This window comes from Lithobates pipiens, unplaced genomic scaffold (assembly GCF_037356315.1).
Source record: "Lithobates pipiens isolate NorthernLeopardFrog02 unplaced genomic scaffold, aLitPip1_a1.2 Scaffold_28, whole genome shotgun sequence".
NCBI lineage: Eukaryota > Metazoa > Chordata > Amphibia > Anura > Ranidae > Lithobates > Lithobates pipiens.
The window spans coordinates 81,375,192-81,400,158 of record NW_027507789.1 but is presented as its reverse complement, the minus strand read 5'-3'; the positions used below and the strand labels follow the sequence as shown (position 1 = coordinate 81,400,158).

At 46.1% G+C, this 24,967-nt stretch overlaps 3 pseudogenes; all 3 read left to right on the top strand.

The window, feature by feature from the left end:
• The first annotated feature begins 14,077 nt into the window (after nt 1-14,077).
• On the top strand, nt 14,078-14,196 carry LOC143937017 (5S ribosomal RNA; annotated as a pseudogene).
• A 3,530-nt stretch (nt 14,197-17,726) lies between these two features.
• On the top strand, nt 17,727-17,845 carry LOC143936275 (5S ribosomal RNA; annotated as a pseudogene).
• Nucleotides 17,846-18,167: 322 nt separating this feature from the next.
• On the top strand, nt 18,168-18,286 carry LOC143937297 (5S ribosomal RNA; annotated as a pseudogene).
• Nucleotides 18,287-24,967: the final 6,681 nt, after the last annotated feature.

Genomic DNA, 24,967 nt, shown 5'->3' with positions numbered 1-24,967 from the left:
ACATGGCGCTTCTTAGCGGAATTCGGGAGTGAGCTTAGAAAGTTTGTTTCGATTCCAGTCCAATACACGGCCCAGATGGGAGGCCAGGTAGTAGCGTCGCAAGTTAGGGAGAACCAACCCTCCCTGTTGTTTAGACAATGTCAGCTGTGACCGCTTAAGTCTGGGATTTTTGTGGGCCCAGTTAAATTGAGTGAGCAAGGATTGAGCTTGCTTAAAAAACAGGACTGGAATCTGGATCGGGAGAGCTTGGAAAAGATAAGTAAATTTAGGGAGTATGTTCATTTTAATGAGATTGCATCTGCTGAACCAGGAATGGAGGCCAGAATGCCACCCGTGAAGCAAACTGCGGATCTTAGTGACAAGGGGTGGGGGGAAGTTCAACATAAACGTACGCGCGATGTCCGGTGGAATGTAAGTACGTGAGTATATCTTACTTATCCATGCCAGCATCCGTTCACTCAGACCTATATGGCAAAGGACCGAGAACATTAATGTCCATTTGACCCGATCAAAAGCCTTCTCGGCATCAGTACTCATGAAAAGACAAGGGGTCCCAGATGACTTTGCTTTACGGATCAGGGTAAGCACCTTAGTGGTGTTGTCCTTATCTTCCCTGGTGGGAATAAAACCTAACTGGTCAATATGTATAAGGGACTACAAGTGATGTGCCAATCACGTGGCGAGGAGTTAGAGAATAGTTTTAGGACCGAATTTTGGAGGGAAATGGTCTGTAGCTTCCACATAGGCCCGGGTCTTTGCCCTCCTTAGGTATCAACGAGATGTGGGCTCTAAGGGTATCCTCAGGAAAATCCCCATTTGAGCTCAGAGTATTAAATAAATTCACCAAGCGCGGGCCGAGAATAGGGAGGAAGGTCTTAAAGTATTGTGCGGTATATCCGTCAGGGCCCGGAGCCTTACCCACCTTCGGAGGTCCCACGGCCGTCTGGACTTCTTCCAGTGTGATCGGGTCCTCCAAGTACTCCCGTGATTCCGATGAGAGGGTTGGTAGACCAGAACCGGTTACATATCTGTCTATATTGTCCTGTCCAGACCCTGAATCGGGCAGGTTGTAGAGATCAGAGTAACATTTTTCAAAGACTTCAACTATTTGGGTTGGGGTAGAGGCCCTCTGGCCATTCTCATCTATCAACTGTGGTATGTAAGAGCCAGATTTCAACTCCTTTACCGACCTGGCTAAGATTTTTCTGCATTTGTCCTCTGACTCCTACGTCAGTTTACGACAGAACTGGAGTGCCGCTTTCGCTTTATAATGGAGAAGGACAGCAATATGGGTATGGAGTGTCCCCAATTCAATCTCTAAGGTCCGTAAGGGGGTATGTTTATGTTTCGCTTCCACAGAGGCAAGTTCACGAAACAGATTAGCAAGCTGTTCCTGATAAGTACCCTGCGGAGTACTGACTTGTGAGCCTCCCAAATTATCCCCGGGTCACAGTCCTGCTTTAGTTTTCTTGGAAATAAAGGTCCAATTCCCTGGTCACATCTGCTAAAACTTCCGGTATCTGGATGAGGCTCTCATTAAGGTGCCAGAATAGAGACCTAGGTGAGGGGTAGGGAGCGAGGAGCAAGAGGCAGAAGTGTCAACCGATGGCGAAAGGGGACATTAAAGTCCCCACCTAATATCAATTGGCCCTCCCAAAAGTCACATAATCTGTGCAGGGTAGTTCTGAGGAACGTGTCTTGGTGATCATTGGGAGCGTACACAGTGGCAAATGTAAAAAGGCGCTCTCCAATGTGGCCCCTAAGAAAAAGATATTGGCCCCCAGGGTCCACCAGAGAATCCTGGAGAACCCAGGGGAGCCTGCTAGAGATCAGAATGGAGAGGAGGGGTTAGTAGAGTGGTAGACCTTAGGGAAGGATCTCGACCATAGAAAGGGGAGGCTAGTATTTTTAAAATGTGTTTCTTGTATAAAGGCCACATCAGTACAGGATGTGTTCAGTTTTCCCAGGAGGATCCACCGTTTTTCAGGGGAGTTCAGTCCCTTAACGTTTAGAGAGGTGACCTTGACTGAGTCTCCCATCGCTCCTCGGGGAGGGGGAGGGGGACGTCAGAGAAAAGCAAAGAAAGTTGAACCAAGGTAGGTTTTGGGTAGGTAATGCATGGCGGGAACTAAGGGGGAGAAAGGAAGGGCAAATGGAAGGAAAGGTAAAGGGAAAAAGAGGCCGGGCACCCCAACCCCAGGGGGAGAGGGAAATTAAGGGTTGTCCGCACTCAACAGTACAGGAAGGGTATACTAAAACAGCACAATTATGCTATAGCGCTTACCAGATGTACACTGGGTTTAAAGCGCTGTCCTACTTGGGTTATTGGGTAGACAGGTCGGAGAGGGAGCCCCCGAATCCTAGTCCCCCCAGTCCCGGCAGTGGTAAATGTCACGTCTGATACCGCTATGCAAATAAAAGACAATCAGTAACATCAAAGAAACAAAAAACAATAGTATAACCAAAACAGAGGTAGAGCATATAACTGTCAGCACTGAGGGGTCTCCTCTGCTCGCCCTAAACATAGGCATGCACGAGGGAGCCCGTCACAACAGAAAAGGCATCACAGAATGGGATCCACCACCCCCCATCCCATACCCCTAAAGTACATGCAGTCCCCGAACAAATGCATTTCTCCCTTTGGCAGATTGTCCTCTCCTTACCCCCTCTCCCCTGTCCACGCCCCGGGGGGAAAAGGGGCAGGGAAGGGGGGAAAGGGGGAGTGGAAGGGGGGAAAGGGGGAGTGGAAGGGGGAAAGGGGGAGGGAAAGGAGGGAAGGGAAGGGTGGGAAGGGGGGGAAGGGAGGGGGGAAACAGGGGAGAGGGGACAAAAATGCAGAAATGTCAAGTCCTTTAGCGCACTCCCACCAGCAAACACCCGGACCCCATAAATTTCAACTCCTCCCCTCCATGGTCACCACATCAAGATGAAAGAGGAGCAGCCCTGGTCGGTGCATGGAAAATCCGGCAGGCAAGGGGCTGGGGCCACCATCCCTCCATCCAATGGGAGACTTCACCCGAGCAGCAGTCCTAGGGCCCGCCAATTAGTGTCTCTCCTGCATCGCCATCGGGGGCTGTGTAGAGCATCCAGAGGGAGGCTGGGACCGTCCAAACAGTAAGGGGTAAATCCTCCAGGGGGGTCCAGAGTCACCCTGGAGGGAAGCAGTGTCTCGTACCAATAGGCTCAATAAATAAGTCATCCAGGGTCCCCGAAAGCTGCAGAAGGCAATGTCAGCAAAGAGTAGGTGGGAGCCAGAGGGGGGGACAAGGGGCGCATCCAGGGGGAGGGGACACATATGCGGGAATGTCAAGCCCTTCCAGTACAGCGCATTAGGTATCACTCAGACCCCCCAAAGTGCAACTCCCCCATCTAAGGTCAAGACTCCAGAAGGGAAGATGAGCCGCCCTGGTCTGTACATGAAAGAACCTGCTGCCAAGGGGTTGGGGCCATCATCCCTTCCTCCAATGGGAGATGCCACCGGAATGAAAGCCCTGTGTCCTGTCAAGTGGTGCCCCTCTGACAATGTCGTTGTGGTATATGTGGAGCATCCAGGGAGAGGCAGGGACCACCCAAACAGTGAGGGGTAAAGCCTCCAAGGGGGACCGGTGTCGGACAGGAGGATAGCTGTGTCTTGTACAAGTTGGTTAATTAGACAAGTCATCCAGTGTGTTCCTGTGAGCAGCGGAAAGAAAGGTCGGTAAGGATTATGAATGGGTGGGGGCCAGGGAGTGCATAAAACTGCCACCAGATGACCGGGGCAGAGAGGGCAAGGGGATGAAACTCAGATCTGGTAGGTGGGGGCGGGGGTGAGGAGTGTCCCTCATATTACTCACGTTGGCCATACCTTGAAGCTGAGCGCTCTGCATACCCAGGACGTTCTTCTGTATAATCTAGCCTATCTGTATACATTAGCCTGTCTTTTGTACACATTAGTCGGTCCTCTGTATACACTAGTCTGTCTGTATACACTAGTGTATACAGATAAACTAGATTATACAGAAGAACGTCCTGGGTATGCAGAGATGGAGGCTAGGGTATACAGAGAGAGAGGCTAGAGTATGCATACTTGCTAGTGTATACAGACGGACTAGTGTATACAGAAGACCGGCTAGTTTATATAGGGAGGCTAATGTGTGCAAAAGACAGGCTAGTGTATACAAATAGGCTAGATTATAGAGAAGAACATCTTGGGTATGCAGAGAGAGAGGCTGGGTTACACAGAGAGGCTGGTGTATGCAGACTTGCTAGTGTATACAGACGGACTAGTGTATAGAGAGGCTTGGGTATACAGAGAGCTAATGTATAAAGAGCAGCTAGTGTATACAAAAGACATCCAAGGGTATAAAGAGAGACTCGTGTATGCAGAAGACCGGCTAGTTTATACAGAGAGGCTAAAGTGTACAAAACACAGGCTAGATTATATAGAAGAACGTCATGGTTATGCAGAGATGGAGGCTAGGGTATACAGAGAGAGAGACTGTGTTACACAGAGAGGCAGGAGTATGCAGACTTGCTAGTGTATACAGATGGACTAGTGTATACAGTAGACCGGCTAGTTTATACAGAGAGGCTAATGTGTACAAAAGACAGGCTAGTGTATACAGATAGGCTAGATTATACATAAGAAGGTCCTGGTTATGCAAGAGATGAAGGCTAGGGTATGCAGAGAGAGAGGCTTGGTTACACAGACTTGCTAATGTATACAGACGGACTAGTGTATACAGAGGACCGGCTAGTTTATATAGAGAGGCTAATGTGTACAAAAGACATGCTAGTTTATACAGATAGGCTAGATTATACAAACGAACGTCCTGGGTATGCAGAGATGGAGGCTAGGGTATACAGAGAGAGAGTGAGGCTGGGTTACACAGAGAGGCAGGAGTATGCAGACTTGCTAGGGTATACAGAGAGAGAGGCTAGAGTATGCATACTTGCTAGTGTATACAGGGGGACTAGTGTAATACAGAAGACCGGTTAGTTTATACAGAGAGGCAAATGTGTACAAAAGACAGGCTAGTGTATACAAATAGGCTAGATTATAGAGAAGAACGTCCTGGGTATGCAGAGATGGATGGCTAGTGTATACAGATAAGCTAGATTATACAGATAGGCTAGATTATAGAGAAGAACGTCCTGGGTAAGCAGAGAGAGCAGTTGGGTTACAAAGAGAGGCTAGTGTATGCAGACTTGCTAGTGTATACCGGTGCACTAGTGTATACAGAGAGGCTTGGGTATACAGAGAGCTAATGTATAAAGAGATGCTAGTGTATACCGACGGACTAGTGTATACAGAGGACCGGCTAGTTTATACAGAGAGGTTAATGTGTACAAAAGACAGGCTAGTTTATACAGATAGGCTAGATTATACAGAAGAACGTCCTTGGTATGCAGAGATGGAGGCTAGGGTATACAGAGAGAGAGAGCGAGGCTGGGTTACACAGAGAGGCAGGAGTATGCAGACTTGCTAGTGTATACAGATGGACTAGTGTATACAGTAGACCGGCTAGTTTACACAGAGAGGCTAATGTGTACAAAAGACAGGCTAGTGTATACAGATAGGCTAGATTATACAGAAGAAGGTCCTGGTTTATGCAAGAGATGGAGGCTAGGGTATGCAGAGAGAGAGGCTTGGTTACACAGACTTGCTAGTGTATACAGACGGACTAGTGTAGACAGAGGACCGGCTAGTTTATACAGAGAGGTTAATGTGTACAAAAGACAGGCTAGTTTATACAGATAGGCTAGATTATACAGAAGAACGTCCTGGGTATGCAGAGATGGATGGCTAGTGTATACAGATAGGCTAGATTATACAGATAGGCTAGATTATACAGAAGAACGTCCTGGGTATGCAGAGATGGAGGCTAAGTTATACAGAGAGAGAGGCTAGAGTACGCATAATTGCTAGTGTATACAGATGGACTAGTGTATACAGAGGACCGGCTAGTTTATACAGAGAGGCTAATGTGTACAAAAGACAGGCTAGTGTATACAAATAGGCTAGATTATAGAGAAGAACGTCCTGGGTATGCAGAGATGGAGGCTGGGTTACACAGAGAGGCTAGTGTATGCAAGCTTGCTAGTGTATACAGACGGACTAGTGTATACAGTAGACCAGCTAGTTTATACAGGGAGGCTAATGTCTACAGAAGACCGGCTAGTGTATACACATAGGCTAGATTATAGAGAAGAACGTCCTGGGTATGCAGAGATGGAAGCTAAGGTATACAGAGAGAGAAGTTGAGTTACAAAGAGAGGATAGTGTAGGCAGACTTGCTAGTGTATACCGGTGGACTAGTGTATACAGAGAGGCTTGGGTATACAGAGAGCTGTATATGTATATGTATAAAGAGATGCTAGTGTATACAAAAGACAACCAAGAGTAGACAGTGAGGATCGTGTATACAGAAGACCGGCTACAGAGAAGCTAATTTGTACAAAAGACAGGCTAGTGTATACAGATAGGCTAGATTATACAGAGGAAGGTCCTGGGTATGCAGAGATGTAGGCTAGGGAATCCAGAGAGAGACTGTGTTAAACAGAGAGGCTAGAGTATGCAGAAGAACGGCTATTTTTTTTTACAGATAGGCTTGTGTATACAGAATACAGTCTGGGGAATTCAGTGAGGCTAGTGTATGCAGAGAGGCTGGGACACCAAGACTATTGTAAAAAGAAGGCAGGCTAGTGTATATAGATTACGGGCACCTGTATACAGAAGACAGAGAGGCTAGTCTATATTGAGTGGCTGGTGTACACAGAGAGATTAATGTATACAGAAAAGCTAGCGTGTAAAGAAGACAGGACTTTATTTTTTGCTAATGCAACTACTTTTGAAACATATAAAGTGCTTTTTTCATATTTTGGTGCTGTTAAAAAGTGGTGTATTGTCAGTGGTGATATCAATGTGACAGTTAATGTGGAGAACTACAACTATTCAAAATAGAGCAAAAGATTGCTAAGTTTATTTTGTTAAGTCATTGACTGATAGACGTTAAGTAATTGGCCGTTATTGGTTTGGCAGTACATGGTTTATTTTGATGTAAGATAGTTTTATTCTCTACTTATAGCCGAGTTTTAGACGACTTTATTATTAGCATTATTCGCATTATTCATATATATTATGCAGAGTGTAAGTATTGCAGTGAGACGATATTGCTTTTAAAAGATTTGTATTATTATACATAGCATTGTTAGCAGACCAATAGGACAATTTACATGGCTTAATATTGCAGAGCGTAATTTATCAGGAAAGAGATTCAAAGCGTTAGTTGCAGTAGCTTCATAAAACTGAGAAATCGTTGCATTACTCTAAATTTAAAATATGTTCCGGCAGCACTGAAAAGACGATATTAGATGAGTGATCTACACATTTCTTTTACTATTTCGGTATAGACCGGCTAAATGTTAATATGTTAATATGTGCTGCGTGTAAGGTAGAAATTTGATGGTTTAGTGTGAGCTGGTTTACCAGGATTTAGAGATAGTAATCTGTTTATACTAGTAATAAATATAGCAAAATAACTATAACGGGTTTAAGTGGAAATACACGAAATAACAGCAACAACGTGTGTAGGTTTTTATCAATCAAGTTCATTACGTGTCTTTAATTATGTAGTGAATATACCCCAGCATAATAACTAACAGAGGATGACATGGCAAAAAGACAAACTGCATTAGAAATGTGAATATGAATTAGAGTTGAAATGCCAATCGCCACGGCTACGTACAGCAAAGTGTGAGCTAAGCAGCTAAATATTCTGCAATAGCAGAGATTAAGTATTGCAGTCGAAATGTTGATCGGAAGCGTTAGTTGCAGTAGCTCCAAAATGACTGAGAAATCATTTCATTACTCTAAATGTAAAAGTTATCCCGGTAGCACTGAGTGGACTGATATTAGATGAGTGATCGTTGTAGTACAAATTCAGTTTCCTATAGCAGAGAGATACCAGCTAAATGTGAGACGAGCAATTAAACTGTTCACGGTAGCATTGCATTACTCTTAATATGTGCAGCGTGTAAAGAAGCAATAAGATGGTTTTGTATTATCCTAAAATTAGCAGTATACGTAATAAAGGTGAGTAGGTAACCTGGATTTAGACATAGCAAACTCTATAATCTAATTTAGCAAAATTAGAAAAGATAATATTGAGAGAGTATATACAGGTCGAGTTTAAGTGGAAATACACAAAATATCTAGCTTACCTTTACATTGTTCAATAGAGCGTTGCAAAGAAATACCAAGGCAGAATGTCGGAATAGCAATTAGATGAGATGATTGCTGTAATCATGAAATATCAGCAACGCCTAGGTTAATATCGGATGAGAAAGTATAATAACTGGCAAAGTATGACATGGCAAAGAGACAAATTGCATTAGTTACTTACATGTAAACGCGGCTACATACAGCAAAGTGTGAGCTAAGCAGCTAAAGGGTATTTAAGAGTAAATTGACGTAGCTTGAAAATTCCAACGTGTAAATCGTTCCATTAATTATGTTACGCACGAAGACGGCTTACACTGACTGTTTTCCGTTTCCACTGGTCATCGGCATAATGTATCAGTAACCATGAACATTAATAATGATAGACAGCTTACATTAGGATGTATGCATGATGTGAATGTAAAATGAATGTAAAATAGTTGCATTATGTGTTATTAATGTATTGCTATGCTTTGCTACTGCAACCACTTCTCAATCAAGTAAACCGTCCCACTGCTTTTCTCACATTTTGCCGCTGTTAAAAAATGTGTTGCAAGGTTATGTGTTACAAATGGTTATCAGTGTGACAGTTAATGTGGAGAAGAAGTAATACACAAAATAGAGTCAGAAAGAGAATCCTATTGCATAGAGGTAGCGAGATATGGTTGCATTAATCTTAATGTGCAGTGTGTAAAAGGTTTTAAAAAGATGGTTTTGTGTGACTTTTGCTTTAACGTAAAATTAGCTGTAGACATTATAACTTGTTACAATGATTTAGAGATAGTAATCTCTATAAAATAATAATAATAAGTATAGCAAAACAAATTAGGAAAATTCTGAGGCAGTATGTATAGGTCGAGATATAGTGAATACACAAAAGGGATCAAGGGATAGTAGCAAAGTCAAGGGATAAATGCAAAGGTACTCTATTTAACAGTAAATTGACGTAGCTTGCAAATTCCAACGTGTAAATCGTTCCAATCATTTTGCTGCTCAAGAAGACGGCTTACACTGACTGTTTTCCGTTTCCACTGGAAAGAGAATCCTATTGCATAGAGGTAGCGAGAGATGGTTGCATTACTCTTAATGTGTAAAGGTTTTAAAAAGATGGTTTTGTGTGAATTTTGCTTTAACGTAAAATTAGCTGTGGACATTATAACTATGGTTAGGTTTACAATGATTTAGAGTTAGTAATCTCTATGATATAATAATAATAAGTATAGCAAAACAAATTAGGAAAATATTGAGGCAGTATATATAGGTCGAGATAAAGTGAATACACAAAAGGGATCAAGGGATAGTTGCAAAGTCAAGGGATAAATGCAAAGGTACTCTATTTAATAGTAAATTGACGTAGCTTGCAAATTCTAACGTGTAAATCGTTCCATTAATTTTGTTACGCACGAAGACGGCTTACACTGACTGTTTTCTGTTTCCAATGGAAAGAGAATCCTATTGCATAGAGGTAGCGAGAGATGGTTGCATATGGCAGAAAGACGGCTTACACTGCTTTTCTCACATTTTGCTGCGGTAAAAAGAAATGTTTTGTCACTGTGTTTTAACTGTGACAGATAAGGTGGAGAAAAAGAAGTAATACAGAAAATAGAGTCAAAACGTGGAAACGTTTATTTGTCATGACAGCTGATACTGGTTGAGCAATAAAACTGTTTTATTAAGATGTAAGACTAGTTTTATTCTCTACATGTAGGCTTTTAACCGAGTTGTATAATATAGGCGACCAATAGGACATTTAAATGGCTTAATATTGTAGGGAGGAAGTATCGCTGTTCAAAGGTAAGAGATTGAAAGCTTAGCTTGAAAATGGCCGAGAAATAGTTGCGTTAGTCTAAATTTAAAGGATATGCCGGTACCAATGAGAAAGCTTATTGATTGACTAGTTGATCTTTGCATTACACAATCCTATTATTATTATTATTATTATTATTAAGATCATAGTGCAGAGAGATACTCAGTTAATGTCAGAGATACTCGGTCAATGTCAGAAAAGCAATAAAACTGTTTACATCGTTAGAGAGCGATGGTTACATTACTCTTAGTATGTGCAGCATGTCTGGTAGCAAAAAGCGGTAGAAGTGAATAGATTTAAGCGGATTTTGAGATAGTACTCTCCATTTCTAATAAGAAATAAAGAAAAATAAGTCAGGATGGTGTGTCAGGACTGTCACATACTCAAGGTCCCGGTACAAATATGCAAAATAGAGCAAAAGAGTACATGGTTTATTTTGATGTATGATAGTTTTATTGCATGCTTGATGTGGATGATTAAAATCGTGTAGTGATCTATATTTAGCATAAGAATGAAAAGGCATAACATGGCAATGAGACAAACTCCATTAGAGATGTGAGCTAGATGAAATGATGAAATGTCTCTGTATAGCCCAGATTGTCTTCTGTTATCACTTAGCCTACCCTCTAAATTCACTAGCCTCTCTATATACACCAGCATGTTTACACTAGCCGGTCTTCTGCATACAATAGCCTGTCTTCGATATACACTAGCCTATGTTCTGAATACACTAGCCCGTCTTCTGTCTTCTGTATGCCCTAGCCTGTCTTCTGTATACATTAGTCTCTCTGTATAAACTAGCATCTCTGTATACCCCAAACTGTCTTCTGTAAAAACTTGTCTCTCTTTATAGCCTGTCTAGCCTTTCTTCTGTACACACTAGCTTCTCTGTATACACTAACCAGGCTTCTATATACAATAGCTTCACTCTATGCACTAGCCTCTCTGTATAATCTAGCCTCTCTATATACCCTCTCTCTATATATAGTGTTCTGCATCTCCGTAGTGGTAGCCTCTCCGTAGAAGCCAGCCTTTATTCTGTATTCACTAGCCTTTCTTCTGTATGCTGTAGTCTTTTATATATACTAGCTTCTCTGTACACCCTTGCATCTCTGTAATACACTAAACCCTCTGTATACCACAGCCTGTCTTCTGTATACACTAGACTGTAAACACTAGCTAGAATACACCAGCCTGTCTTCTGTACCCACTAGAATCTCTGTATACACTACCCAGTCTTCTGTATACACTGTCAGCTTGGATGTATACCCAAGCCTGTCTTCTGTATACACTAGTCTCTCTATATGCACTGTCCTATCTGTATACACTCGACTCTCTCTATACACTAACCTCTCTATATACACTAACATCTTTGTATATACTAGCCTCTCTTTAAATTAGCCTCTCTGTGTACCCCAGCCTCATTGTTTACTCTAGCATCTCTGTATACTCAAGCCTATCTGCTTACACGAGTCTGTATTCTGCATTCACTAGCCTGTATTCACTAGCCTTATATATACTAGCTTCCTGCTTCTCTGTACACCCTTGCATCTCTGTACACTAGACTCTCTGAATACACTAAACCCTCAGTATACCACAGCCTGTCTTCTGTATACATTAGACTGTAAAAACTAGCTAGAATACACCAGCCTGTCTTCTTTACCCAATAGACTCTCTGTATGCACTACCCAGTCTTCTGTATACACTGTCAGCTTTGATGTATACCCAAGCCTGTCTTCTGTATACACTAGTTTCTCTATATGCACTGTCCTTTCTGTATACTCTCGACCCTCTAATTTATACCCTCTCCTTTATACACTCTATATACACTAACATCTTTGTATATACTAGCCTCTCTTTAAATTAGCCTCACTGTTTACTCTAGCATCTCTGTATACTCAAGCCTATCTACATACACGAGTCTTCTGTATTGTGTATTAACTAGCCTTTCTTCTGTATGCTGTAGTCTTCTATATATACCAGCTTCTCTGTACACCCTTGCATCTCTGTAAACACTGTGTAAACTAGCCAGTCTTATGTATACACTCGCCGACTGTATACACTAGACTCTCTGAATACACTAAACTCTCTGTATACCACAGCCTGTCTTCTGTATACACTAGACTGTAAAAACTAGCTAGAATACACCAGCCTGTCTTCTGTACCCACTAGACTCTCTGTATACACTACCCAGTCTTCTGTATAGAATGTCAGCTTTCATGTATACCCTTTCTGTATACACTAGCTTCTCTATATGCACTGTCCTTTCTGTATACACTCGACTCTCTCTATACACTAACCTCTCTATATACACTAACATCTTTGTATTTGTCTTTAAACTAGCCTCTCTGTGTACCCCAGCCTCACTGTTTACTCTAGCATCTCTGTATACTCAAGCCTATCTACATACACGAAACCTGTATTCTGTATTCACTAGCCTTTCTTCTGTATGCTGTAGTCTTCTATATATACCAGCTTCTCTGTACACCCTAGCACTGTAACAGTACTAGGTTCCTGTATTACAGAAACAGAACACCAGCAATAAGGTGTATACTGTGCAGGAGGCACACAACACCGACTCTAACTTCTGCACTGCAGATGCATGTATTGCAGAAATTGAACACCAGTAATAAAGGGTAGCTTCAGGTGTGTACTGTGCAGGAGGCACATAACACCCATTGTAACAGTGCTAGGTTCCCAAGCAGTAAAGACACTGTCCCTGCCTATCGTCCTCTTTCCCTGACCACCGCAACACACTATACAAGGCCGCCATGCTGGCGGCCTTATATAGTGTGGGATGTGTACTAAACCCCCCTGAGCTATAATTGGCCGCAGGAATCCTGCCTGTGGTGAATTGTGGCTCTCCTCACACAGGATGTCACATCTGTTCTTATTATATAGAACCTATTATGCTCCTCGTAAACTTTTTCAGTTTGGCCAAACGGCCGGACGCAAGTTGCCCCCGGTGCGGGAACATGGGGGGAGACATGATGCACATGTTTTGGAGATGCCCGAAGTTGATCCGCTACTGGACAGAGGTGACAGGAACCATTGATCGGGTGGTTGGAACCTCCACCATGATGGAGGCAAAGTATTGTCTCCTGGGATTAGTTGAAGGAGTTGGAAACCCGGGAAGTAGCCAGATGGCAGTTCTGAGATGCCTATTTCAGGCAAGGAAACTGATTGCCCAACCCTGCTTAGCCTCCAATGTTGGCAATGACTTGGTTTTTTTCGCTTGTTTCCCAAGATGACCATGTTGGCGTTTGTCAAGATGGTTGAGAGTGCCCGAAGAGATCGCCTATGGCCCCATCACCTTGAAAGTGCCTGATCTTGTCTGATCTCGGAGGCTAAGCATTGTCGGGCCTGATTAGTAACTGGATGGGAGACCAACTGGGAATACCAGGTGCCGTAGCATTCTTTTTATGTTGTTGGCGTTGACATGCTTTTTTTTTTCCGCTTGTTTCCCAAGGTGATCATCTTGGCATTTGTCAAGAGGGCTGAGAGAGCCCAAAGAAATCTCTTACGGCCACATCCCCCTGAAAGCGCCCGATCTCATCTGATCTCAGAGGCTAAGCAGGGTCCGGCCTGGATAGTACTTTGACCTGTTTTTCTTTCGCTTGTTTCCCAAGGTGACCATTTTAGCATCAGTCAAGAGTTTTGAGTATGTCCCAAAGCGTTCGCCTGAGGTCACATCACCCTGAAAGCGCCCGATCTCAGAGGCTAAGCAGGGTCTGGGTCAGATGGGAGACCGCCAGGGTCTATGTTGTTGGCGTTGACCTTTTTTTTTTCACTTGTTTCCCAAGATAACCATCTTGGTATTTGTCAAGAGGGTTGAGAGTGTCTAAATAGAACACCTATGGCCACATCACCCTGAAAGTGCACAATCTCATCTGATCTCGGAGGCCTAGCAGTGTACGGCCTGGTTAATACCTGTATGGGAGACCATCTGTGAATACCAGGTGCCGTAGGCTTCTTTTTATGTTGTTGGCATTTACCTGTTTATTTTCGCTTGTTTCCCAAGGTGACCATCTTGGTGTTTAACAAGAGGGTTGAGAGTGCCCAAAGAGATCACCTACGGCCCCATCACCCTGAAAGCGCCCAATCTCATCTGATCTCAGAGGCTAAACAGTGTCGGGCCTGGTTAGTACCTGAATGGGAGACCGCCTGGAAATACCAGGTGCCATAGACTTCTTTTTTTGTTGTTGGCTTTGAACTGTTTTTTTCGCTTGTTTCTCAAGGCGACCATCTTGGCGTTTGTCAAGAGGGTTGGCCGTGTCTTGAAGAGAACGCTTACGGCCACATCACACTGAAAGCACCCGATCTCGTCTGATTTCAGAGGCTTAGCAGCATCAGGCCTGGTTAGTACCTGGATGGGAGACTGCCTGGGAAGACCAGGTTACATAGAAGGATCTGGTCTGGTAGTGTCTTGATTGGGAGATCGCCTGGGAATACCGGATGCCGTAGGATTCTTTTTATGTTGTTGGCTTTGACCTGTTTTTTTTCCCTTTTTTCCCAAGGTGACCATCTTGGCATTTGTCAAGAGGGTTAAGAGTACACAAAGAAATTGCCTACGGGCACAACACCCTGAAAGCGCCCAATCTCGTTTGGTCTCAGAGGCTAAGCAGGGTTGGGCCTGGTTTGTACCTGGATGGGAGACCGCCTGGGTTTTCCAAATGCTGCAGGCTTCTTTTTATGTTGTTGGCATTGACTTGTTTTTTTTTGTTTGTTTCCCAAGGTGACCATCTTGGCGTTTGTCAAGAGGGTTGAGCGTGCATTTGATCTCAGAGGCTAAGCAGGGTTGGGACCTGGTTAGTACCGGGATGGGAGACCGCCTGGGATTTCTCGATGCCATAGGCTTTTTTTTTAAGTTGTTGGCATTGACTTATTTATTTTTTTTGTTTTATTCTTTTATTAAGTATAAGTAGAACAATATAAATATAACAGTCAACCATACAGCATGACCCAGGGTCACAATTACATGCTAACAAAAAATAGGCAGCCAAATAACTCTGGGTTCTCAGAGGGGAGTCCTACAGTTTCATGCAGAAAATAGAGAAACCCCACCTCCGACATGTAGTACAGTATAACTAGTGCAGCTCCGTTCGGACAAATGTAATCATGGAGAACAACTGGGACCACAGCGAGCCAGCTTATCATGACCTACGTGAACCAGAGCAAAATATGAGCCGGTCATGTCCAGAACCCTGGGGTTCTTCTGGGTCCCGAAGGCTAGTAAGGAGACAAGGCATAGTCAAAAGGGAGGACGGGGGAAGAAGAGAGTGCAAAGACGGAGAGAGAGGAGGTGGGGGGATGGCGACGGGGAAAAAAAGAAAAATAAAGACAAAAAGGAGGGGGGGAATGCCACCCAGGGCAGACATGGCCTACGTAGGTAAACGTTAGATGTTCAGTCGTTTTCTGGGACGGAGGCACTGCTCACCTCCCGAATGTAGTCTCGAGTACCAGTAAAATACGTCCAGGGCCTCCATGTAACACTAAATGCCTCTTCAGTGTTGTGAAGGGTGGCGGTCAATTCTTCCATCCGGAGAATATGATTGACTTTGGAATACCACAGCACCTTGGATGGGGGCTGAGGCTGCCTCCACAGTGCGGGAATGCAGGCCCGGGCGGCATTCAGGAGTTGCATCGTGAGGGTTTTTTTGTATTTTCGAACAGGCTGTTCGGTCAAGTGTAGAAGGCACGCTACTGGGAACCCAAAAGTTCCTCAAGGTCGGGCATGCCCAGAAAAGGTGTCCCATGGTCCCCATATCTGAATTTCACCTCCAACAAACATCCGGGATCGATCTATCCATTTTATTCAGAAGGTATGGGACTCTATACCAGCGTGAGACTATCTTGTATCTTGATATTGGTTTGCGATGGAAGCTTTATGTACTAAGGTCAGGATCTTCCCTATCTGTTGTGGGGTAAATGTGATGCCTAAGTCCCTCTCCCATTTGTGGATAAATGGTGGGGGTCGACTCCTCCTCCTGACTACTCAATAGGTTGTACAGGAGGGAGAGGGTGTGTCGCACAGGTTCCCTTTTGTGACAGATGGATTTATAGGGTGTCAGGTCTCTAGGAGTGTAGGGGGCCCTTTGTATGGCCAGAAGAAAGTGACAAAGTTGATAAGCACTAAACAAGTCAAGCGGAGGGTCAGAAAGCTCGGCGACAGTTTACGTGGTCGGGAGCCCTCCCGTGGGCCACACCTCTCCCAGACGCTGTTTCCCCACCACTGTCAACTGTCGCAGTTTCTTGTTGGTAAATCCCGATGGGAAGTCTGGATTACCTATAACCGGAGTCATTGGTGATGGCAGGGGAGCAATGTGTGTGCAGCGGAACAACCTCCGCACAACAGCCAACGTAGCTCCCACTACGGGGTGACCTCTGAGGTCTTTTGGTAGGGAGGACAGGAGCCACGGGGAGGTCAATAGGGGAATGGATCCATCCTCAATCTCCATCTCCACCCACTGCTTGTGTGGGCCATTACAATGCCAATCAACGACTCTCGCTAGCAGAGTCACTCTGTAGTATTGTCTGAGATCTGGGAGACCCAGACCCCCCTTGTCCTTTGGTCTGGCAAGCAATTGCAAACGGGCTCTGGGCGGTTTGCGCGCCCAAATAAAGTCCCGGAGCAGCACCTGCAGTTGTCTGAAAAAAATTGGGGGTAACCGGATCGGTAATGTCTGGAACATGTATAAGATCCGAGGGAGGGCCATCATTTTGAATGCATTACAGCGCCCGAACCAGGTCAGTGTTAAAGCATTCCAGTTTCCCAAATCAGATTTCAGTCTATCCAGGAGAGGGACAAAATTAAGCAGGTACAATTGCGCTAAATCCGCTGCGATGTCAACGCCCAGTTAACGTATAGATTTTTCAGCCCAGTAGAATGGAAAAGAGGAGCGGAGCCTCTTGGCCTCACCATCCGGAACCGATATATTCAATACATATAGGCTGTCGTGTCGCTGTAGAGACGCAAGTATTTTGGGAAGCAAAATGTGTGGATTGGAGACGGAAAAAATTAGATCGTCAGCGTACGCCGCAATTTTGTGGTGTGCCGAGGGTTTGGATATGCCAGTAATATTCGGGTCATTCCGAACGTGACACATAAGTGGTTCCAGTGTCAGAATTAAAATTAGGGGAGACAGAGGGCACCCCTGCCTCGTCCCATTAGTGATGGGGAAAGAGTCCGAGCACCACTCGGTCACCCGTACCGCTGCCGATGGCGTGGAGTAAAGCGACATTACCCAGCTCATCATGTTGGGGCCAAGACCTATATGTTCCAGGGTGGCCTGCATAAAGTGCCAGGCCACCCTGTCAAAGGCCTTCTCCGTGTCCGTTGACAACATAAGCAAGGGCCTTCCCTGTACATGCGCCGCATGGATTAAATTGAGGACTCGGGCCGTATTGTCTCTAGCTTCCGACTTATTTTTATTTTTTTGCTTGTTTCCCAAGGTGACTATCTTGGCGTTTGTCAAGAGGGTTGAAAGTGCCTGAAGAGATTGCCTACGGGCACATCACCCTGAAAGCACCCGATCTCGTTTGATGTTGGAGGCTAATAGAGTCGGGCCTTGTTAGTACCTGGATGGGAGACCGCCTGGGAATACCAGGTGTCGTAGACTTCTTTTTATGTTGTTGGCGTTGACCTGTTTTTTTTTCGCTTATTTCCCAAAGTGACCATCTTGGTGTTTGTCAAGAGGGTTGAGAGTGCCTAAGGAGATTGCCTATGGCCACATCACTCTGAAAGCACCCAATCTCGTCTGATCTTGGAGGCTAAGAAGAGTCGGGCCTGGTTAGTACCTGGATGGGAGACCACCGGGGATTACCAGTTATTGTAGGCTTCTTTTTATGTTGTTGGCGTTGATTCGTTTTTTTTTTTTTGCTTGTTTCCCAAGGTGACCATCTTGGCATTTGTCAAGAGGGTTGAGAGTGCCCAAAGAGATCGCTTACAGCAGCATCACCCTGAAAGAGCCCTATCTCTTCTCTTTTCTGAGGCTAAGAAGGGTTGGGCCTTGTTAGTACCTGGATGGGAGATGGCGTTGGAATACCAGGTGCCGTATTCTTCTTTTTATGTTGTTGACATTGACCTGTTTTTTTTTCACTTGTTTCCCAAGGTGACCATCTTGGCATTTGTCAAGAGGGTTGAGAGTGCCCGAAGAGATCACCTACGGCCCCATCACCCTGAAAGCGCCCAATCTCGTCTGATCTCGGATGCTAAACAGTGTCGGGCCTGGTTAGTACCTGGATGGGAGACCGCCTGGGAATACCAGGTGCCATAGGCTTCTGTTTTTTTTGTTTTTTTATTTAGTAGTATGCGACATACAATGCAAAGGCAACTTCACAGAATGTGTGATACAAATAGTTACAAACAAACGATCATATTGCATGGATATCAGAGCCAATGGTAAGAAGTCTGAGGAGAATAGCACGTGTACAGCTTTACGGTCATATCAAGATGAGATTAAAGCTCCATCTCGTTGGGATCCTCTACCACTTAAAATATTATTGATACTAGCCCTGCTACCCTCGAAGAGTTTAGATATCCATAGATAGGGGAAGAGTATTGTGTAGTAGTCAAATGGGGTCGGAACATACCATTTTCTTTTCCCTTTTTTGAGTTAAGAAGGGAAATAGTAGAACTGAAAGGAGGGAGAAGGGGAAAGAGAAGATTGGGGAAGGAAATGGCAGAAAAGGAAAAGAAGGGGTAAGGGGGTGTCGTGGGTAGAGTGGATAGTGTGGGGTCCCCTCCCAGGGAGCAAGAGACGCCCTCGGCTCACCAGTTCATCAGCTGTCCAACGTTTGGAACAGCGATCTCCAACGATCACCATGAGCTTACTATGTCTCGCGGAGGTATTCTTACGAAAAGCGAAACTGGGTCCAGTAGAACCATCTGTTCCCATGCTCCTCCGTTTTATCCCTCATTGTGGCAGTCAGGTCTTCCATTCGTTCAATATCATTTACCCTTGCGAACCACTGGGTCACCATTGGAGCAGATTGCTCTTTCCACTGACTTGGGATGCAGGCCCTAGCTGCATTGAGGAGATGTTTAAGTAAGGACTTATGATAACGCTTTCTCGACATAGGAGTTAGATTGAGAAGAACTGCTGCGGGATCATTGGCTAAGGAAATGTCTGTGAACTTGTGGATGAGTCTCAGGACAGGCTGCCAGAATGTTTGTAATTTAGGGCATTCCCAGAAAATGTGGAGAATGGTGCCAGTCTGTTGCCCACAGTGACAGCAGCGGTCAGATTGACCGGGGAATATTTTGGCCAACACCACCGGTGTACGATACCAGCGTGTGATCAGCTTATATGAGATCTCCTGATATTTACTGCAGAGTGACGACTTATGGGCGAAAAAGAGTATTCTGTCCTTCTGTGGTTTGGAGAATGTAGTTTGTAAGTCCCTTTTCCATTTAGCTAGGAAGGGTGGATCCGTTGAGGATTGTGCGTCTGTCAGGATTTGGTAGGACCTAGAGAGGGAACCACGAATTGGGCCATCATCCAGGCAAAGTTCCTCGAAGGGGTGGAATTGTCTAGAGAAGAACGAATGGTTAGGTAGTGATCCGAGGAAATGGATTAGCTGTCTAGCTCTCCAGCTATCCAATGCAACAGGTACTTGCTCTAGCAGTATGGTCCCCACGGGAATCAAGCCCGTGGGTCCAAAAATAGGGCTGCTCTCAGAAGCCCTTTCGAGGCTTGCCTGGTAAAGGCCTGGTCAGACAGGCCCGGAGGGAATCTAGGATGTCCAATAATTGGGGTCATAGGAGAAGGGAAGTTAGTCAGGTGGGAAAGGTGAAAAAAACTATCCATCTCGGCGAGCGAGGGGCCAATTAACGGGTGAGTAGTCACACAGGGCTCCAATGGCCTCCCCGCCCAAGGCAGACCAGCCAGTGGAACCCGCGCCATCTCCTGCTCTAGCTTGACCCATAGCTTCAGTTCCCCATGCCGGTGTCTTATCACATATGGTCCCCCATCGGATAGTGTCCGCTGTGTACTGCGCATGCGCAGTACACAGCAACACAGATTCCGAAAATTGCGGAGCATGAACGGCGCCTGCGCACTGAGTCCAGGTTCTATCCCCACTATCCAAGTGGACATAGAGTAAGAATATAAAAGAGGCGAGCGCAGCGAGGCCGAGCCCGAAGCGTGGCGAGCAAAGCTCGCCTGCGAGGGACCCTCTAATATTCACAACCCTATGTCCGCTTGGATGGTGGGGCTACCACCTCCACTCACCGCGCAGGCGCCGTTCAGCTTCGGAGATTTTCCGAAGCTTCGTCTGCTCCGTACTGCGTATGCGCAGTACGGCGCGGACACTATATCATGGCCGGACAGTATATGGCAGAACACCGGCACCAGTCAACCACCGGTGTCATGTGCGTCGCTGTGTAATATAGAGCAGGGTCCGGGAAGCCATTACCTCCCCGCAATTTCGGTCGCAATAGCATTGTCCTACCAATACGCTTATGTTTTCCGCGCCAGAGGAACTTGATAAAGATTGAGCGAACCGCATGAAAGAAAGTCTGGGGTATTTTGATAGGTAAGGCTTGTAGTAGATACAGAAGTCGTGGCATCGCGTTCATCTTCAACACATTACAGCGTCCGAACCATGACAGAGCTAGTGGGTCCCATCTTTTAAGGTCCGCTGTAAGCCCATAGGCTTCTTTTTATGTTGTTTTTTGCTTGTTTCTCAAGGCGACCATCTTGGCGTTTGTCAAGAGGGTTGGGCGTGTCTTGAAGAGAACGCTTACGGCCACATCAACCTGAAAGCACCCGATGTCGTCTGATTTCAGAGGCTAAGCAGCGTCAGGCCTGGTTAGTACCTGGATGGGAGACTCCCTGGGAAGACCAGGTGCCATAGAAGGATCTGGTCTGGTCTGGTTAGTGTCTTTTTTTTTTTTTTATTCTTTATTTACGGATTGCAGGTAATACAGAGACAAACTTTAAAAGACATAGATCCCTCAGTTTTCCAGGTTAACAAAAATACATAGTTAATACTTCGTGGGGGACCGGGGGAAACCTAACAACTTATGTCAGCAGCAGCCCCAGCCGTGGCTAGGCCACCACATTATCCCACTCTAATGATCTGGCACCCCAGTGTCTACTTATAAACCAGGGCAGTCCGCGGGGCGATCCCCCTCAAGGCCCAGATTGAGGGGCCTCTAACATCGGTCACCTTCATTCTATTGGTCAAAGAGCTCAGCCGGGACCACCCCGAGGGCCGCCAACCCCTGGCTGGGAAATCGAGGGAACAAAACGAAAAGATCCTTGCAATCACCATGTATTTTAATTATACTTGGGAGTTAGGGGGTAGGGAAAGAGGGGGGAGCAAATGGGCAGGAGAAGGGGATGGGGGGCTCCAAGACAACCAACGACAACCAACGAGCAGTGTGCTCTTCCTCCCTGTCGCCTAACGCTGATGTGAGCTGTTCCATACGGTAGATGTCGCAAACTCTTGCAAACCAGTGAGACACCAGTGGAGCGGCCTGCTGTTTCCACATGCTAGGTATACATGCCCTGGCCCCACTCAGAAGATGTTTTAAGAGAGATTTATGGTACTTCTTGCTCGAGAGTGGGGTCAGATTGAGGAAGATCGCAGCTGGGTTGTTCTGGAGATCAATAGCCGTGAGGTCATAAATGATATTGAGAACCTGTCTCCAGAAATGGGCCAGTTGAGGGCATTCCCAGAAGATATGTAGTAACGTGCCGGCTTGTTCACCGCATCTCCAGCACAAAGGGCTGTGACCGGGAAACATAGCCGCCAGGGCAGTGGGGGTCCTGTACCATCGGGTCAAAATTTTATAAGCTATTTCCTGGTATTTACTGCATAGGGATGACTTGTGCGCAAAAAGAAGCGCGCGGTTCTTCTGGTCTGGCGAGAGCCGGATATGCAGGTCTTGCTCCCATTTTTCCACGAACACCAGGTTACCCTGGGAGAGTTGGTCAAGTAGGATGCGATATGACAGGGAAAGAGACCCTCGGGTCGGTCCCTCTCCTGAGCATACCTCCTCAAACGATGTTAGGGGTCTGCGGAATTCGCCACTGTTTGGCAAAGATTTCAAGAAGTGGGAGAGTTGGGCAAGCTTCCACTGTCCCAGGGCAGTGGTTGCTAACGCCTCGTACATAGTGGAGACCGCTGTCCACGTCCTAGGGCCAAGAAAAGAAGAGGCCCGCACAAGGTCCCGGTCAGGGTCGAGGCGGAAAGACTTTTCCGTCATGCCGGGTTCAAAGCGTGGGTGTCCAATAATAGGAGTCATGGGCGAAGGGAAACTGGGCACGCCCATCAGGGTAAAATATCTGTCTAGCTCTTGTAACATTGGCTCAATGAGTGGGTGTGCCTGCGTCGCTCCCGACCAGCCCGGTCCACTCCAGGGCAAACCTGGAAATGGTACGGATTCACGCTCCAGACGAACCCACAGCTTATCCTTCAGGTGTCTGCACCAGTCAACTACTCTGTTCATGTGCACCGCCGTATAGTACCATGCCGGATCTGGGAGGCCGATCCCTCCCTTGTCTTTTGATCTGAGCAGTAATGTTCGGCTGAGTCTTGGAGGCCTGCCCTGCCATACGTATCGAATAAAGATGGAGCGCATGGCTTTAAAAAATGATTGGGGGATTTTTATCGGTAAGGCTTGTAATAGGTACAAGAGTCTGGGCATTACATTCATTTTGAGCACATTGCATCTCCCAAACCAAGAGGTCGCCAACTTTGACCACCTCTCTAGATCTACGGCAAAAATTTTTAGAAGCGGCTGGAAATTCAATTGGAAAATCAGATGTGGGTCCGGGGGAACCTTGGTACCCAGATATTGTATAGCCCCAGTTGCCCAACGAAAGGGAAAATTAGTGCTTAGACTCGTCTGGGCGTTGGTAGACAGGGAGACGTTGAGTGCTTCCGATTTCTGTAAGTTAATTTTAAAATTTGACAGGGTGCCATATCGTCTTATTTCCGCTAAGAGATTCGTCATCTGCAAAGGCTGCGACCTTATGGTGGTGTGAGGGGGTGTCCAGTCCCTTGATGTCTATGTTCTGCCTGATGTGGTGCAGCAAGGGTTCAAGCGATAGGACAAACAAAAGGGGGGACAACGGGCATCCCTGCCTCGTTCCATTGCCAATAGTGAAACGCGACGAGGCAAACCCATTGACCCTAACCATCGCCGTCGGTGACGAGTAAAGAGCTGTAACCCATGAAAGCATGGGGGGGTACACCCAAGCTTCGCAGGGTGGCTAGCAAAAAAGGCCAGCTCACCCTGTCAAACGTTTTTTCTGCGTCCACAGAGAGCAACATAATCGGTAGTTTAAGGCGTCTGACGCGTTCTATAACATTGATTGTCCTGGTAGTGTTGTCTCGGGCTTCCCTGTTACGAATAAACCCCACCTGATCCAGAGGTATCAGGCGTTGGAGAATGGGCGCCAACCGCTCCGCCAGTATCTTAGTGAAGAGCTTAAGGTCGCTGTTTAATAAGGAGATGGGCCTGTAGTTCGCACAGAGAAGCGGATCCTTCTCCGGCTTGAGTATGACCGAGATGCTTGCCTGCAACAGCTCCGGTGGAAAGGTCTGGCCCTCCAATAGGGCGTTAAAAGCTGACACAAATGGCGTGGACAACAGGGAGAGGAAGGCCTTATAATAAGGGACCGTAAACCCATCTGGGCCTGGTGCCTTGCCCTTGGGTGAGTCTCTTAACGCTGCCGACAATTCCTCCGGGGAGATAGGTTGCGAGAGAAGCTCTATCTCTTCCTGTGTCAGCGACGGGAGGTTTGCCGAAGCTAGGTACTCGTCAATGGCCGCTGTGCCGGCCTGGAGGGCGTCTCCTGAGTCCCGGGGGTGCAAGTTATAAAGGGCTTCATAGAAAGATCGGAAACACTCCGCTATCTCCCGTGAATCATGAAGCTTGGCACCCGAAGGGGAGGTTATGGTTGGAATGAAGGACGCGTTGCGTTGGGCACGCAGGGAGTTCGCTAGGGACCTACTACACCTGTCTCCATATTCATAATACGTCCTGCGAACCCACATGAGTCTGGTTCTAGCCTGAAAGAGAGAGAAATCTCTGATTTGTTCTCTAAGATCTCTCACCTCCACCTCCAGCGCAGCAGTCGGCTGGGATTTGTGTCGTTGTTCACACGCATGCAACTTGGCAATAAGTTTGGAGAGAGCATCAGTTTTGGCCACTTTGAGTCTATGACCATGTTTAATAAGAATGCCCCTAATGTAGCATTTATGAGCTGCCCATAACATGAGGGGGTTGGAAACAGAATCACGGTTATGATCAAAGTAACTTTCTAATTCCCTAAGCAGGTCTGCGTGGGTCTCAGGGTCCTTCAGGAGAGACTCGTTCAGTCTCCACCAGGACTGCCCACGCGACTCCTGTTGTAGCTTCAGCATCAAAGAAATCGGGGCATGGTCAGACAGGGCTATGTGGCCTATCTGAGCGTCTGTGACCGCCGGAATAGCATTGTGGGTGACTAAAAACATATCTATACATGAGTAAGAACCATGAGCGGTGAAAAAGAATGTATAGTCCCTATCCTGTGGGTGAAGCGTACGCCACACATCGATCAGTCGGTGGGAGTGTAGCAGGTCTCTTATGTGTGAACGCGTTCTCGCAGAAATCGCAGAGGTGCCCGATGATGAGTCTCTGCGGGGGTCCAAGGTGAGGTTAAAGTCCCCCCCAACGATCAAAGTACCCTCCGAGAATGCAGCCAGGGCATCCAAGCATGCTTCTAAGGCCGGCAGCTAGTCCACATTTGGCATGTATAGGTTGGCAAGAGTAAAAGTTTGCGAGTGGAGAGTTCCCTTAATGAAGAGATATCTCCCTTCACTATCGGCTTGGACAGCTAACAGGCGCCACGGCAAGTTTTTAGCAAGAAGAACACACACTCCTCTCGATTTGGAAGTAGGGGACGTGCTGTGGTGGGCCAGGGGGAAGTGCTTACTATAAAGCCGTGGTATTTGGTCTGTCCTGA